This window comes from Gallus gallus, chromosome 20, assembly GCF_016699485.2.
Source record: "Gallus gallus isolate bGalGal1 chromosome 20, bGalGal1.mat.broiler.GRCg7b, whole genome shotgun sequence".
Taxonomy (NCBI): Eukaryota; Metazoa; Chordata; class Aves; order Galliformes; family Phasianidae; genus Gallus; species Gallus gallus.
The window spans coordinates 2,663,060-2,678,135 of NC_052551.1; the positions used below are offsets into that span (position 1 = coordinate 2,663,060).

The 15,076-nt window shown below is 46.6% G+C and overlaps 1 protein-coding gene across 4 annotated transcripts in view; it reads right to left on the reverse strand.

The window, feature by feature from the left end:
• Positions 1 to 15,076, reverse strand: part of TOX2 (TOX high mobility group box family member 2) — a 148,290-nt gene that overhangs the window by 24,730 nt on the left and 108,484 nt on the right. The gene's annotated exons all lie outside the window — the stretch shown is intronic.

Genomic DNA, 15,076 nt, shown 5'->3' on the forward strand with positions numbered 1-15,076 from the left:
GCAGGGATTTATCACGCCTTGCGTTTATACAGCAGCAGGAGTTTGGCTGAGGCTGGCTTGGCGGCCACACCGCATTGCTGCTTCCAAGGAAATGTGTGTTTGCAAAGGCAGTGGGGCTGGATTTGCTTCGGCACGCAGCCAAGAAAACTCACTTCCTGAACTATGTCAAGTGTTATGCACTCTTCAAGTTGTCTTATTGCAAAGGTCTGACCTCTCCTTGCAAAATACAACACATAAGAAATCCTGACCAAGAAGGCACTAAGCAAAGTGGGGGTGGACAACGGGCTTGGGTAGCGCGGGATGCAATAGTATTTGCAGTCATGGTGAGACAGGCATGGTGGGGAGCCTGCAAGGGGGGAGAAGGGCCAGCACCCCCTGGACCTCAAGCAGTGGGATCCTTCTCAAATGGGGATGGAGGAAAAAGTATGCTCAGCTCGGATGCCGTCTGCTTAACGAGACCTTTGGCGTTCAAGGAGATGTCCTGCTAAGGAAAAGAATAATGGATTGTTCTTGTTTTAAATTTAAATGAGGGAAGAGTTTAGAAGATGAGTGTTTCAGAAGTGGGGATGGCCATGAAACATGGCTTAAAATTTTTTAAAATTTAAAATAGCCCATTCCCATTTGTAGGCATGGCAGTCTCTTGGGTCAACACCGTATTAAGACAATCTTTGTGAAACTTTTATTATGTGGCCAATAGACCGCAACAGCTCCATTTATCCATTAAATATGTAATCATACACTTTTTCTCTACAGTGCATGTTATTTATGCATCAGAGCAGAACAAGTCCAGGAGTGCAATTACAGATATGGGACACATGCTGCAAATGCTTTTGAAAATTCACAGGTAAAAGGGAACCTGAGCCACCTGGGAGCTGACACCATCCCAACCACAGCGGTGTTTTTCCTGGGAACGCTGAAGCCTCTTCACAAGCATCTGTCTATTGCTGTACATCATTAAGAACTGGCATTTTTACCTACAGTCTGCTGAATATTGGTGGTTCTGCCACCCCAAACTGCAGGCTTCCTGGGCATTGGGTTCTGCTGAAGGGCAGCAGCTGGATCCAACTATTGCTACTCACTACATTTCTCCCCATTCTCCATTTTTTTAATAAAAAGTAAGAGTTTGTAAAGCAAGATGCCAGCTGCCCCCTCCCTGGAGCCCCTGCCCATGCCTCCTGGACTCCATTCACTGCGGTGCTGATGATCTCAGGACTGGAGAGGGCCATTTGTCCTCTCCAAATTGAATGTGTTTAGGGTGAAAACGAAGGTGAATCATAGGATCATAAAGTCATTAAGGTTGGAAAAGACCTTTAAGATCATCTAGTCCAGCTCCAACCCATCCCACCGTGCCCACATCCCTCAGTGCCACATCTACCCTTTTCTTGAACACCTCCAAGGATGGTGACTGCACCACCTTCCTGGGCAGCTGTGCCACTGTACTGCCACTCTTTCTGAAAAGAAACGTTTCCTCATATCCAAACTGAACCTCCCCGGACATAACTTAAGGCCATCACCTTTTATCCTGGGAGCAGAGGCAATGATGGCAAAGCAGAGCAACCCACAACGCCCACAGTAAGCCCGGTGTAATTACCTACAGAAGTAATTAACACTGTCACCAGGACAAGCTCCCAGGACAGGTTGTATCTCACTGCCTCATGCAGCCCCAGTCCCATAGGCTTGCTGGGAGATGCTGCCAGACCCTGGGCATGTCTGCAGCCTCCATAGAAGCTGCTCTGTGTCTCATGGGGAACAGAAGCGAGATGTGATGCAGCCATAGCTGAAGTAATTAAGTGCATCTCACTTAGCAGATCCCCAAAGGCTGCGCTAACTCAAAGACAACTTTTTCCCCACAATATTTCTTTTTTTTTTTTTTAATGAATATGCAGATCAGCCTATAAAGGCTCCAGCTAATCCTCCTGAAGGACAGAAACGGGCTGACAAACACACAAGCTGTGCTCCTTGCTGTGGGAGAAGGGCAGGGCAGCACGGGCACCAGAGTCTGTGGGTTGGGGCTGTGGCCTGGGAATCCCTGGGTGTGCTCCTGGGAATGAGCCATCACAATCACATCAACCAGGGAGAGAAATTAGCGGCTGAGCAGCTTCAGAGCCAAGTTTTCCCAGCAGGCTTTTTCCTGTATTGAAGTTTAAATGTAAACGCATCACCATAGCTGAAATGCTTAAAGATGATTTACTTAAAAAAGAGAGAGAGCAGGAGAGAGGGAAGCTGATAAGAAAATATATCCCCAATTACCACCCCTCCTCCTCCCGATTTGTAACTGCTCCTAATAAACTTTCATGGTCTATGTAAAATGCTTTAGTGCGGTGACAAATTTCTGCTGGAATTTGAGATGTCTTGTTCAGAGTAATAGCTATCTCACACAGGTGCCCAGCTGCTATTGTAAAATCAGTAAGCATTTAATTGAAACAAATGACTATAATAATAGTACATTATCCCTGCAGGCTCATAGCCATAACAGTTTTAATTATTGAGTTAAGAGTCAAACTAATTTATCCTTTAAAGTAACAGCCACATCTTTGGTTCCACTGATCATCCCATTATGAATACGAAAGCAGAGCGAGGAGAGGATTTACAAAGGGAGCGGTTTGCTTCTGCAGGGGGTGGGGGCACCTCTCACCTGGCTCTGTGCATGTAGGGGGTCCTGCCCATGGCTGAGCCTGCCCTGGGTGCTGGGGCTGAGCATCCCCTTGGATCAGGTGCCTGCTGCTGCCAGCTTGTGGGATTGGGGCACGTACAAGCTTTTGGGAACCACATCAAAATTGCAGTTCTTCATCACTCACACTGAAGCATGGGTGTTCCCATCCCTCCCATCCCTTTCCAGAAGCCATCTGGGTCCTCATCTCCAAATGCTTCTTTACTCCCTCAGGTAGGACAGTGTTGGCTCCCCAGTGCATATTAACTCTTCGTGGTTAGTTTACCAGAATCTGCAAAAACCTCTGCACCTCCATCATTACTTGCCTACCTGTTGCATCATCTACACACTCCACTGGCAATTATGTAATGCTTTCAATGGTAAAAACACAACAAACCCTGGGAAGGCAGAATGACAAACTGATCTGTCAAACTCATATCACACTGATTTCGCACTGTTCAACTTTCTCAACACACTTCGTGCTTCCAAGTCAAATGTCTTGCAGATGCCTAAGTATATTATGTCAACATCGCTACCTTTAGCACCCAAACCTGTAATCTCATCAAAAAAGATATCAAGTTCGTTTGACAAGATTTGTTTTCCATCAGCCCATGTTGATTGGCATTAATTATATTACCTTCCCTTAATTCTTTATTAATTGAGGCCTGGATCTGCCACTCCGTCATGTTGTTGAGAATTGATGGCGGATTGACAGGGCTGTAATTACCTGGGCTGTTCTGTTTCCCTTTTTAAATATTTGCACATTAGCTCTTTTCTCATCCTCCAGAGCCTCCCCAGTATTCCAGGAATTAATAAATATCGGCATTAGTGGTACTGAGTGCTCCCCGCTCTGTTATTTCAAGCCAGACAAGCTAGCTCAGCCTGCTGATTTAAAGAGGATTTGAGCAGATATATTTGAGAAAAGCGAGTTTTACGGTCTGCTCTAAATGCTACCTAATTTGAAACCCCGACCTTTCTAATTAATATTGGCAGCTTCAAATATAATGCTCTGCAACACAGAGCTCTGCTGTACAGCCACGCAGCCAACCCCAGACCACGCTCCTGGAGCTCCTCCTGCTTCAAAGGTCTTTATATCCATCCTTCCCTGAGGGCTTTTTTTCACTTGCTTCTGGTACTGCAAAACCTGCTCCATGTCTCCTTCAGTCTCAACCACCTCTCATTTCCATGGTCCTCACCGGCATTGACATTTCTGGACCCATTTTGCGTGAGTGTGCCCTGGAAGTTCAGGCTCTACATTCAATATCTCAGACATTTGCCAAGTTAACCCCTCAAATGAGAGGTAACGGCATGTTTTTTCCCTGAAGAGAAGCTCTCTGGCAGGCACAAAACAGGACCAAGGGCTGGGTTTGGAAAGCACCTGCCTGAAATCTGCGCTCAGCACTTTGACAGCCTGTGATCTAGTGGTACCACATCCTGCTATTATGGGCGGAAAGAATCCTCCAAACACAATTAACACCTCATTATGAAGATTACTGTTACTTCTGGGTGAGAACAGCGGTGCAAAACAGGATGGAGACTGCTCGGCAAACGGGAAATATTTCTTGTTAATGTTCTCCTTGCTCCCTGTGCTGGAGGAGCATGGCCAAAAGGAACAGCTCAGTACAGCACAAACCGAATTCTGTTTTCATGTGCTATGACTGTCCATCAGGCTCATTTGCCAGTAAGAGTATTACTGTACTTCCAGGGGTGTCCATTACTGGATCCCCTGAGAAGTGCCAAGACCTGCTCCAACTTACTCCTTAAGGAGAACACCCAAGTTTTCCAAGTTTTGCTCATCCCAAATCCAAAATACCTGGGCCCACCAGCTGTCCCACAGACAAGCACTGCAACTGAGATCAGGATCTGGGCAACTTGTGCCCCAGCCAGTCTGCCCATGTGCTTCTCACATGCTCTCAGTAACAGAAAAGGCTGTAAATAATGTTTTCAATAAACCTGTTTTTTTCTTTTTTTTTTCTTTTTTTTTCAAAGTACATTATTTCATGGATAAGGAACAAGCTTGATAATTCAGTGAACATGTTTGCAAATAATCTGTTCCATTAATTTCCTGCACGTTTTCTGAATACATTATTTAGTGATTTTCTAACAACCACTTGTACATGAAGGCAATCACTGCTCACCCAGGCATGACATCACCACGTCCCCAAAGCAGGGGCCAGAACTTCCCTGTGATGGGAAAATATTCAATAGCACAACGTTCTTGGGCCCCCACCCATCCACAGGGGGTATAAAACTTAATCAAATTGCCATATCCCCTTTGTGTGTGTTGGTGTGAAGCAGCAAAGTGGGTGGGTAAGGAATCTCTGCAGGTGTATGGGCTGAGGGGCTGAGAGTCCCGAGAGTGGGGATGGTGCTGAGCCCATTGGAGGAATTGGAAGGAGCTGTCCAGCATGGAGACACAAGATACCATGGTGACATCCCATGGCCCATGCTGCTGGGGATGCCAACAAAGGGATGGCCTCACCCGGGTCCTACTGGGTGCTATTTCTGCAAGGTGGTCATGGAGAAGGTCTGAGGCTGCTTCTGGTGGAAACAGAGCACAGGAATATTAAGTCCTTGTGCATGCCAGTCAAAGCTATCCCTGTGGGAATCAAGAGAAGTCTCTCCAGTGTGATGCTATCTATCCATCTGAATTTCATGGAATCACAGAGTCCTTTAGCTTGGAAAAGATTTTCAAGATCATCACATCCAAGCAACAACCTGACCTGAGAGTTTTCTTTCTGTTTCAGTTTTCACTTTTTAATCCCAAGGAAGCTGTCAGGAAGGCAGATCCATAATCCACAGTTAAAATCTTCTAAAGAGAGTAATAGCACTCAATAGCAGGGCTTGCTGCATGCTTCCCAGGGTCACTTATTGCTGCAGGGGGCTCTGGACACACTTTGCAGGTCACCCCTGGCCATGGAGCTTCTCCCCAGCAGCGCGGCTCAGTGCTCATGGGGACCATCCCTTGCCCCACAAAGCTGTCCCACAGGATTTGGGAAGAGCAGATGGATTCCCTAGAAGCAGAGATCTGGTTTTGTGCAAACAGCCTTAGGGATAAACAGAAGTTATGACATGTTTTATGTCTTGAGCTACATCTCAGCCTTCTTTCTAAATGGTTTTGAACTGCTGAGATGGACAGAAGTCCTCTCTATAAGCACTACTCCTGCAGACCTTGTGGCACTCCTGGCACTTCTATCAAAGCAGTAGGTCTGCCAGACAGCCAGAAGTCCCTTCTCGGAAAACACAATGGATGCGACATCCATTTATACTCCCTATGTAACAGAGGACAATGTCAAAAAACAAAACAAAACAAAACAAAATACCAGATGACTGAAGCCTTCCTGCACGGTACAGTTCACTTTGTGAACACTGTGTTAGTGTTTCTCCTGGCTCTTTGCAGATATTTTAGATATTGCATTCACATCAAGCAATAGACTCAAAAGTAATGACAGGTCTCCACGTTTTATTGCATGGAGCATTAAAAAAGAAGAGGAAGAAGAAGAAAAAAAGTAATTTTAGAACACAAGCATAATGTGGGAAGAATACAGACAAAAATCATCCTGGTGGTATTAAACTCTGAGAAAAGAAAAGCTGGCAGTATGAGAAAGAGTTGAGTCCCCTGGCACTGGTCCCATACCTGCACAAACCACATCACTTCAACACACCTGCATGGAGCCACCCACTGCCTGCCCCCCGCTCAGTACCCAAGTATTGCTGGGATTATTGTGCTGGTCCATGATAAATGTCTTGTAAGAGTCACTGATGATGGGGAACACCATCACTCAAGGAAAAATGATACTTCTGTGACTGAATATTGGTTGGGGAACTCCGTGAGTCTGTAAATCCAGCTCTGCTGGAGCAACGAGAGACAGGGACTGCACCTCCTGCCTATCAGCTCCCCACCAGCAAAACGGAGAGCTGCTCCGCAGAGGGGAAACTCCGGGAGCGGCAAGGTTTGCAGCAACTTTGTTACATTACATAAACTGTTAACAGAAGGCACAGTCTGTTATCTGCTTGTCTTTAATTAGAGGGAATGTGAACACTTTTAAAAGAGGTGAGAAAAGCCTGAATGATGCTTTGTGCACAAAACTAATTGCAGGAGGGAGCAGAGAAGAGAAACTCAACTCAGAGAGCATTGTCTCCTGCTATGAGAGCCAGATGTGATAACTCCTGCTCTGCCTCACCAGCAAGCAGCCCTTCTCATTTTGTCACTAGCTAATAGAACCACAGATGCTATTCCAGCACAAACTGCAGACATGCAAAAACCAACGTAAGTGCAGAATTAAAGCTACACAACTTTGGAGAGTGTTTATTTAGGCTCCAGCAGCAACCTTAACCTGTACTTCTGTGCTGCCTGCACTGTGCAGTCCGTGCTATTGGATTATTGCATTGCATTAAGGGCTAGTGAGAGCTGCTCTGTCCAGCAGTGTGTTGTCCTGCTGGGCTGCTGCCTGAAGGATAACAGAGACCTGAGAGATTCCTTTCTTTCCTTCCACCATGGAGAGAGCTGACTGCTGGAGAGAATGATGCCATGTTTAATGGGGTTTGGCTCTGCCCAGCCTGCAGTGACACCACCACAGATTCCTATCTCCAGCCTTCATTTAATCCTGGTAATAGGAGGGATTTGGGCCATTGAAACCACTTCCTTCCCTCCCAAAACACATAACCCACTGGTTTTAAAACCACAAGCAACACACGACCCCATTACAGACTTAATTTTTTCCATTGGGATTACAAGTTGACACTGGGGAGCTTGATCGATGGAGTCCTGAGGTTTGATCAATAAATGTCACCGATAATGCACTGCATTACAGCGATACTACCCATTCATCAACTTCAGTAACTGCAGCCACCCAAAGGCAGAGGCACTGGAGCAGCAGCTGAAGGTGTGGGGTGGCCTGAAGGCAGTCTGGGACACCACAGCCCCACAGCAGCTCCTCCTCAACACTGATCACATTGACCTCACTTGATGGACACAATGGGGCAACAGCAAACACCATTAGGTTCTTTAAAAACAAGTGAACCACACAGCAAAGCCGGGAGGTGAGGGGAAGCAGGAGGAAGGCAGAGCACAGACAACATGCACCCTCCCGAGGGCTCATAGTTCATTAGGATGTTGCTGTCTCCTCCACACTAGTGGCACGCCGTGGCTGTCGCACATCGCTGCTGTCCTCCCTGCTACAAGAAACGCGCTGCCTCCTGCAGAACAGCACCGGCACTGGGACAGCTCCGCAACACCTCCACCCTCCACAGCCTCAGCTGCTCCCACTGCAGCCCAGCCATGGGCAGGGCCATGCATCGCAATGGCCCAAAGCCTTTCTACAATCTTCCAAGAACAAAGCTTTCTGTTTCCGGCTGTACTTAGCAGGTTTTCTCCCAAACTCAGCAAACTCGTCTTGTTCCTATTCTACAGAGCACAGCAATTCAACCTTGGGGTTCCATTGACACGCATCCTTGTATTTGTTTAAAAACTTAGAGCTGCGTATAGGTGACCAGCAAAAACTTTTACCACTTTTGCAGATGTTTTCCAGGAACAGACAGCATATCCCAAGTACCTATCAGGGCACTGAGGAGGATGGGATGGGACAAGCCCATCGCTGCAACACAACGTGCTGAGTTTGCAGGGACTGAGCATCACCACACTTGCAATTTCCTGAGAATCAGGAAATGAAGACAAAATACATTATCTGGGAAGAAAGGGTTACTTTTCAATCGAAAATTAATGCACTGAATTCTGAATTAACATGTGGGATAATTAAAACCATCTTTCCAATGAATTTATTATAGGATATACAAAGCTAATTATAAATTCTCTGTTGCTTAATCCCTTGCAGTTTGCTAATGCGGCGTTGAAATCTCTTTGGCCACACTTGTTTAAATTATTCATTAGACACAGCAACAGTTGTGAACTGTAATTTAAATTGGCATCTCATGAATATTCAATTAATACAATAAACACCAGAATGTTTTACAGCACACTGCTCAATAGTTTGTGCTCGAGCCCGTGTTTACACATTTTTATTAACTCTTTATAAAGGTGTTTCCTATTTATGTTGCTGATTACAATGAGAATAAGAAGTCCCACTCATAAATATTTGTCTCATCATCTTAAGAGAGACAATGCAATTAGGCAAAGCTTCCAAAGTCATCATTAATATCGGGTGCATATCCATTCCTACTCACGTGCACATTTCCCCCCCACCCAGCCAGGCTGGGTGGCACCTATGGGTGCCCTGTGCCACACTCCCCACAGATGGTAGGAATGGAGAGAGAGATGTAAATATTTACTCCCACGGCTTGGGCCAGAATTAGAAAATAAAACACATCTGGAAATAGGCTCCCTGTGTGCGGTAGCCTGATGGCACTCTCATCTTATAATGGGGTGTTTTTAGCAGCAGCACTAAAAAATAATTATCGAGTGGCTGTATAATTCAGTGTGTTTTTCTATTTGAAGATGGAACTTTTTCATTTCAAAGCATGGTCCCGCTCTGAGCAAAGGCTGTAAAACGGCATCGTGGGGTGCTGCAGCTGTGCTCATCAGCAGCACCAAGTCACACTGCCTTGGTGTGGAAATTAAAATATTTCCTCCAACTGCCAGCCCTGCCAACATGGGTCAGTGATGTGAAGGCGAAGGGAGCAGAGAAGCAGTAGGCAGCAATTCAGGGCTTTAAAATGTTTGCTTGGGCAAATCCTTGGTACTGGAATGCATCAGAACCCTGCTGCATGCACCAGGGGTGTTGTGGCAGGCAGAGCAGACACCCACCTCCTTGGCACAGGGATCGAGCCACGCTGCTTGATGGAAAGGCAGTTTCTACAACCAATCTTAGAGAGCTTTGCTTCCAGAGAAACAAGCAGCCAGGGCATCTTCATGGACACAACAAAGCCAGTCTGCTTGCTTAGCAGTACCTCTATAGCAAAACAATGTAATTCTGAAGTTCTTATTGATTAAGGCATTTTAATTGGCTTGGGGGGCTTTTAGGCTCAGAGCTGTAGATAGTCACTTCCATACATGCCTCTGCCTACAGCAAGCTATGTATGTTTCAGGCAAATGGAAGGCACTCACAGACACCTGCAGTGCTTTGCATCCACTTGGACCTGTGCCGCCGGGGATAGGACTGGTGCCTGCAGCCCATGGCCTCATTGGCAAATCCTTGTTGAAAGCTGCCACCTCAGGCCGATCAGCCCCTGATAAAAGACTTCAGGCAATGACATAATGTTATATCTGATGCTTTTTTAAAAGCACAGCTCCACCATGGGGGCCAGCACTCATTGTAGCATTTGCTTGCTGATATCTGCATCTGGTTTCTGAAGACTCTCTCCTCTCTTCCACTGTGTGCATGGCAGCAGCCAGCATCTCCGCTGTGAACTCGATATTCCTTTTTATTTTCTTATATTTCTCTATGGCAAAAAGCTGGTTTGACACCTCGCAATTACAGTGCGGTGGCTGGCAGCCCTCTGCTCACCCCAGCCTTTATTCCCAGTGACAGAACACACGCGACTGCCGCGCTCCTGTTGTGATGCTCAGCTCCAGATCCACCCCCCGAGCCGGCGGAGGGCTGCACCGCCCCGCGAATTAGTGAGCGATCCCTCGGTGCGAACTGCATGGGGCTTTCAGGAGCAATCAGTGCATTTCTGTTGGTGTTCCTTCAAGCTGTTTCTCATGTACTGCAGCTGGCATCTTGTTTCAACTTCGTGGTAGAACAGAGAAAATCATGACACTTTGTACTGCTAATGCCTCTCTTTTTTGATCTGTGAATAATTTTCTCTGCCACTGCGGCAGCTCGCCTGGAATACCAAATGTATGTAACCGTGCCAGTTCAGCTCTGACGCCAGCCCTGTGCTGCTGTGATGTCAGTGCGTGACTCAGCCTCACTCCCTTTCTGCTCCTGGATCAGGTTCTGCCTTTGGGAAGGGCTGCAGTGCCGAGCCCATGTGAGCTCTGCAATCTGCATTCACACCCCTGGAAGCTGCTTTTGGTTTCATTCAGCTGGGAGCTGTTTCTCCCCGAAGCCCTGAGAATGGCAGTGGGATGCTGGTGTAGCACACCCAGTGAGATAGCTCCTGGTGAGCCTCTTGGTCCTGCAAGATTCCAGCCTCACAGGGCAGTACAAACATCTCCTTTGAAGATCCAAGTCCCTGAGATTGATGCCAAGTGCAAGACATCCCTTTCTCCTCCATGGCTGCACTTGGATGGACCTGTTCACACCTGTGATGACATCTGCTGAGATGTTCTCCACTTTTTCTAATTCCCTGGCAGCTTGCAATGTGCTTCTGGCTCTCTGCTAACTAGCTGGAAAAATCAACATCTGTGCAATTGCAGGCACGTGGACTAATGCACCTGAGCTCAGTGTCCAGCTCTCCTTGAAACACCACAGAGATGCTCATTCCATCCCACGGCTCACGCAGGTCCACTGAGTCACACTGCAGAAGAGCCTCTGCCTCTTCCCTGCCAAAGCCAGCCAGGTGCCTGCTTCAGTCCTGGAGAGCAGCTCCCTGGCTATCACCCCACCTGGCTATCACCCCACCTGGCTATCACCCCACCTGGCTATCACCCCACAAAGCTGGCTTATTCAAGTTGGCATTTTCTAAATTTGCAGTGTTTTAAACAAAGTGGCCAGGCTTATCACTTGGTATTTTTTATGCTTGTGACTCAACGTTTTCACTACCCAGTCCCTGGCAACTGTATTGATGGCTTCAGATAGAAAACCTGTTTTTTTTCCACATATATGTATTTCTTTTTCCAAAGGACTCTGTAAACTACTGTCTCTTAAAGACTTTTCATAACAACCTTGTCAGATCCCCTGCACCAAGCTGCAGGATCAGGTTCCCACTGCCCCAAAATAGAAAAATTCACAGCTCTGGCCCCAGAGGAAGGGACTCAGGGAGACAAGCCATGAAAGAGCCTCCGGATGGGAGCCCTGAGCCCCAGCTCCTCCTGGTAGTGCCACCAGACATGCTCCCAGCTCCAGCTTGGGGCCATATGTTTCATGGCACTGCTGGCTGCCCTACTTCCACACAATTGTTTTGGAGAGGCTGAGAAGTCTACTCTGCTCATGTTAAATACTTGCACTTCTATGCAGTGGTCAACACAGAGAAGAAAGGAGCTAGAAAAAGGTTTATTTGAAGAAATATTAAACCCAGCCTTTCTTGAGCTAATGCTGTTTCCCATAACTTCAGCTCCCAGCTCTTGATGAGACTGACATGTCTTTGTGAGAGTGAGAATGGAGCTCATGAAGTCTGGTTGCAATATGTATTGATTTTAATGATCCATGCTTTTTAAATTACAGTAGAATACGTACTACAAAGGACCCATCTTACCATAGCAATAAGTGTAGTTATTCATCTAATTTCTCCTCTGTGAACCTTAAATGTAAGCTCCAACTGAAATCCAGTTATTATTATTTGTGGTGCACATGGCATCTAAGTGTGCCAAGTGATTGAAGGGGTATTAAAATTTTACTGGCCACTTCCTCACACCTCTTTATTCTCATCGTATGGCCAGCTTCCCATACAAAACAAACACTACAAACATGCAAATACAATGGGACATGACTTAAAACCACTGCGAGGACTCTGCTCATGATTCCTCTGCTTCCACACACACTTGCAAGGACAGCTGATGGAGTGCAGCATCACGCCGAGGACACAAGAGCAAAAATCTGGTTGTGATAGCCAAATCCTTTGACCACTCACGGGCAAGAGTAAAAATCCACATGAAATTCATGGGCGCTCCCACTTCTAGAGAAGTGCACCACTTCCCAGTGAATGGCTCCAATAAATCAGCGTGGCTGAGCTGCTGTTGGCTGAACTAAATTCACTGTACTGTGTACAGCTTTTCTACTTCACTGAGAAGGCAAAGCAAAAGGGAATGAGGCAAACTGTCACTCAGGAGAATTCTAGCTTCACTCACTCATTACGGATCGTGAAATCCAAACTTTCAAAGGGACTTCAGTGTAGTCCTGGATTTTTGTCCCAAAGCACAAAAGCAAAAGGCAGGATTCCTTTAGGCAGTTCTTTTTCTGTGCAAACCTAAAGATGTTAACATGCACCAGAAAGGTTCACACAAGCCATTGTGAGGCTTGGATGTGCAGCTCTCTGTGATCCCAGCAGATCCAGGTTTTTACCCTCTTAATTCTGTGGGAATTCACAGCAGAGAAGTTTTGTTAGGCCATATCTCACCTCTGGGACTGTGAGAAGCCAGAGTAAAAATGCATTCTAAAAATCCCCCTTGGTAGACCTTGTCCAGCTCCACACTAAATGCCTTCCTCAGCCAGTCTGACCATACAGGCTAGGTCTAAACTACAAAATAAATATTCACTAGGAAAGCAGAGGAAATGTTTACAGAACCATGCTGCTTGGCCACACGTGCACACATCCCATAAATCAGCAGTGATACTGCTCTTCCACTTGGCATTAATACAACACCCTCATCAGGGCATAATACTCTGTGCTGAACTTTGGCTTCTGTCCCTTCAGGAATTGGATTTCTGCCTTGTAAAACAGCATGGCAGAACCACAGATGCTAAATTACAAAAGAAGGAAGTTCCAAATCTGCTGTGCCCTGCGTGGGACAGAGATCTCTGTAATCCGCCTTACAAATTCCCTAACATGATCTGTATGGGTTCCAGCACAGCCAGTACTCCACCAGTTCGGTCATTTGTAAAAGGATTAAAAAATCTTTTCCATCCTATCTGGGCTCCACTGTTGGGAATTCATCTAAGTCCTGCTTAGATGCTCCATAAATGCTGTAAAGCATCCACTGCTGCAAGCATCCACTGCTGCAAGCATCCACTGCCCGTCACGGAGAGGCTGAATTTGGCTGGGCAATGGGCAGCCACTGATGCAGCAGTAACCCCCAGGAGTACAAATCCCATAATGAAACATGACCTTAAAAAGGAATGGATTTTCCAACTGAGAAAACTTGGCCAGTGTTATCAATAGACTTAAACCAGCCAGCTGTGGGACTGACCATGGCCTTGCCACATCTCTGGGGGTAGGGCAGGGACTTTCCATCCCATCACATCTACCAAGACAGAGAAATCAGAGCAAGCCCTTGTATTTTGCAGGGGATCAGCTGGGAAAGGAATGTATCCTATCTATCTTGTTTTCACTCCTGCTTCCCTCTCTCCCAAACTGGATGTCCTCAGTTCAGCTCAAGATGAACATAGTATTAGAGAACTCATCTTGAAAGGAAAGTGATTTCCCTGCAGGTAAGAGCGCAGCCTCCTCCCTCAGATTAATGCTAACCATATGGCCAGCTGTCTGCAGTCGGTTGCTGAAAGACACAGGCTGAAATAATCAGAGAGCCTCTAGGACAGACACAGAAAACTGATACAGAACTGGAAACAAGCCATGAAAGAGCCCAGCCTGTGAGGAACTTGGAGCTGTGTGCAGGACTGCCTCCAGCACTGGGCAGGAGACCTCTGTGATACAGCAGGTGGGCTGGTGCTGGCAGATGGATGCTTTGTTTTAAGATCACAAGATCCATGTTGTGCTCATAGCTGGAGCTCAGCTCCTGCAGAGACCACTTCTGCACATGCAAACCTGAACGTGCACCTTTACGAGGTGTCTGGCAGAAGCTGGTGCGTCTTCATGGGCTGGCACTAGTGCGTGCTGGAAGAGAGCAGTGGGACAGACCTCAAAGGTTTAATTTGGGAACATGCGCAAATCTCCATTCCCACACCATCAGGATAAAGAGGACCCAGGCTTTGGATGCAGAGGAAGCAACACAGAGCTGCCTGATGGCGCTCCAAGGAAAGGAAAGCAGTTAGCACTGCTTCAGCCATCGGTTCTATCAACAGTTTACAACAAATCAGGAGGAGCTAAGTGTTACCTCTGGCCCAGAACAGACATGGGCCAATTCCATCCTTTCCCGCATGAGGCACAATATGTGTTGGATGGCACTTGGTGCTCCCACAGCTCAGATCAGTTCCAGCTAGACATCAGTTTCAGGTTTACCACATGTAACAACTTTCTCCTCCTTTCCTACCCATCCCCATTTTAACATCTACTACGGCAACTCCCCATGGTTTTGATATCCCCACAAGCATTTCAAAAATCTCTCTTTGGTGCATCATTTTCCTCGAGGCAAGGAGTCCCAAAATTTCTCTAGATCTGAATGGGAAAAAAAACCATAGCTTTCCATTGCTCTTCATTTCCAAATCTCAATTCCCGTGAAGCTTCCTTGCTCTTCCCTTATGAGACGTTCCCAATCCAACTCTGGCATGCTTGCTCTACACACTTATCTCTATGCGGTTATCAACACCGATCTCCCTTAGCAACACTGTAGTCCACTTTCCTCCTATGTCTAAATCTCTCCAAACTTTGTTTCTCCTGTTCCAAATATGTCTCATTCCTTTGTGCCACCCATGAATTTTGTCCCTCACTGCCTACATCCAGCACTGTTACTAACAAAGCATAAGCCCA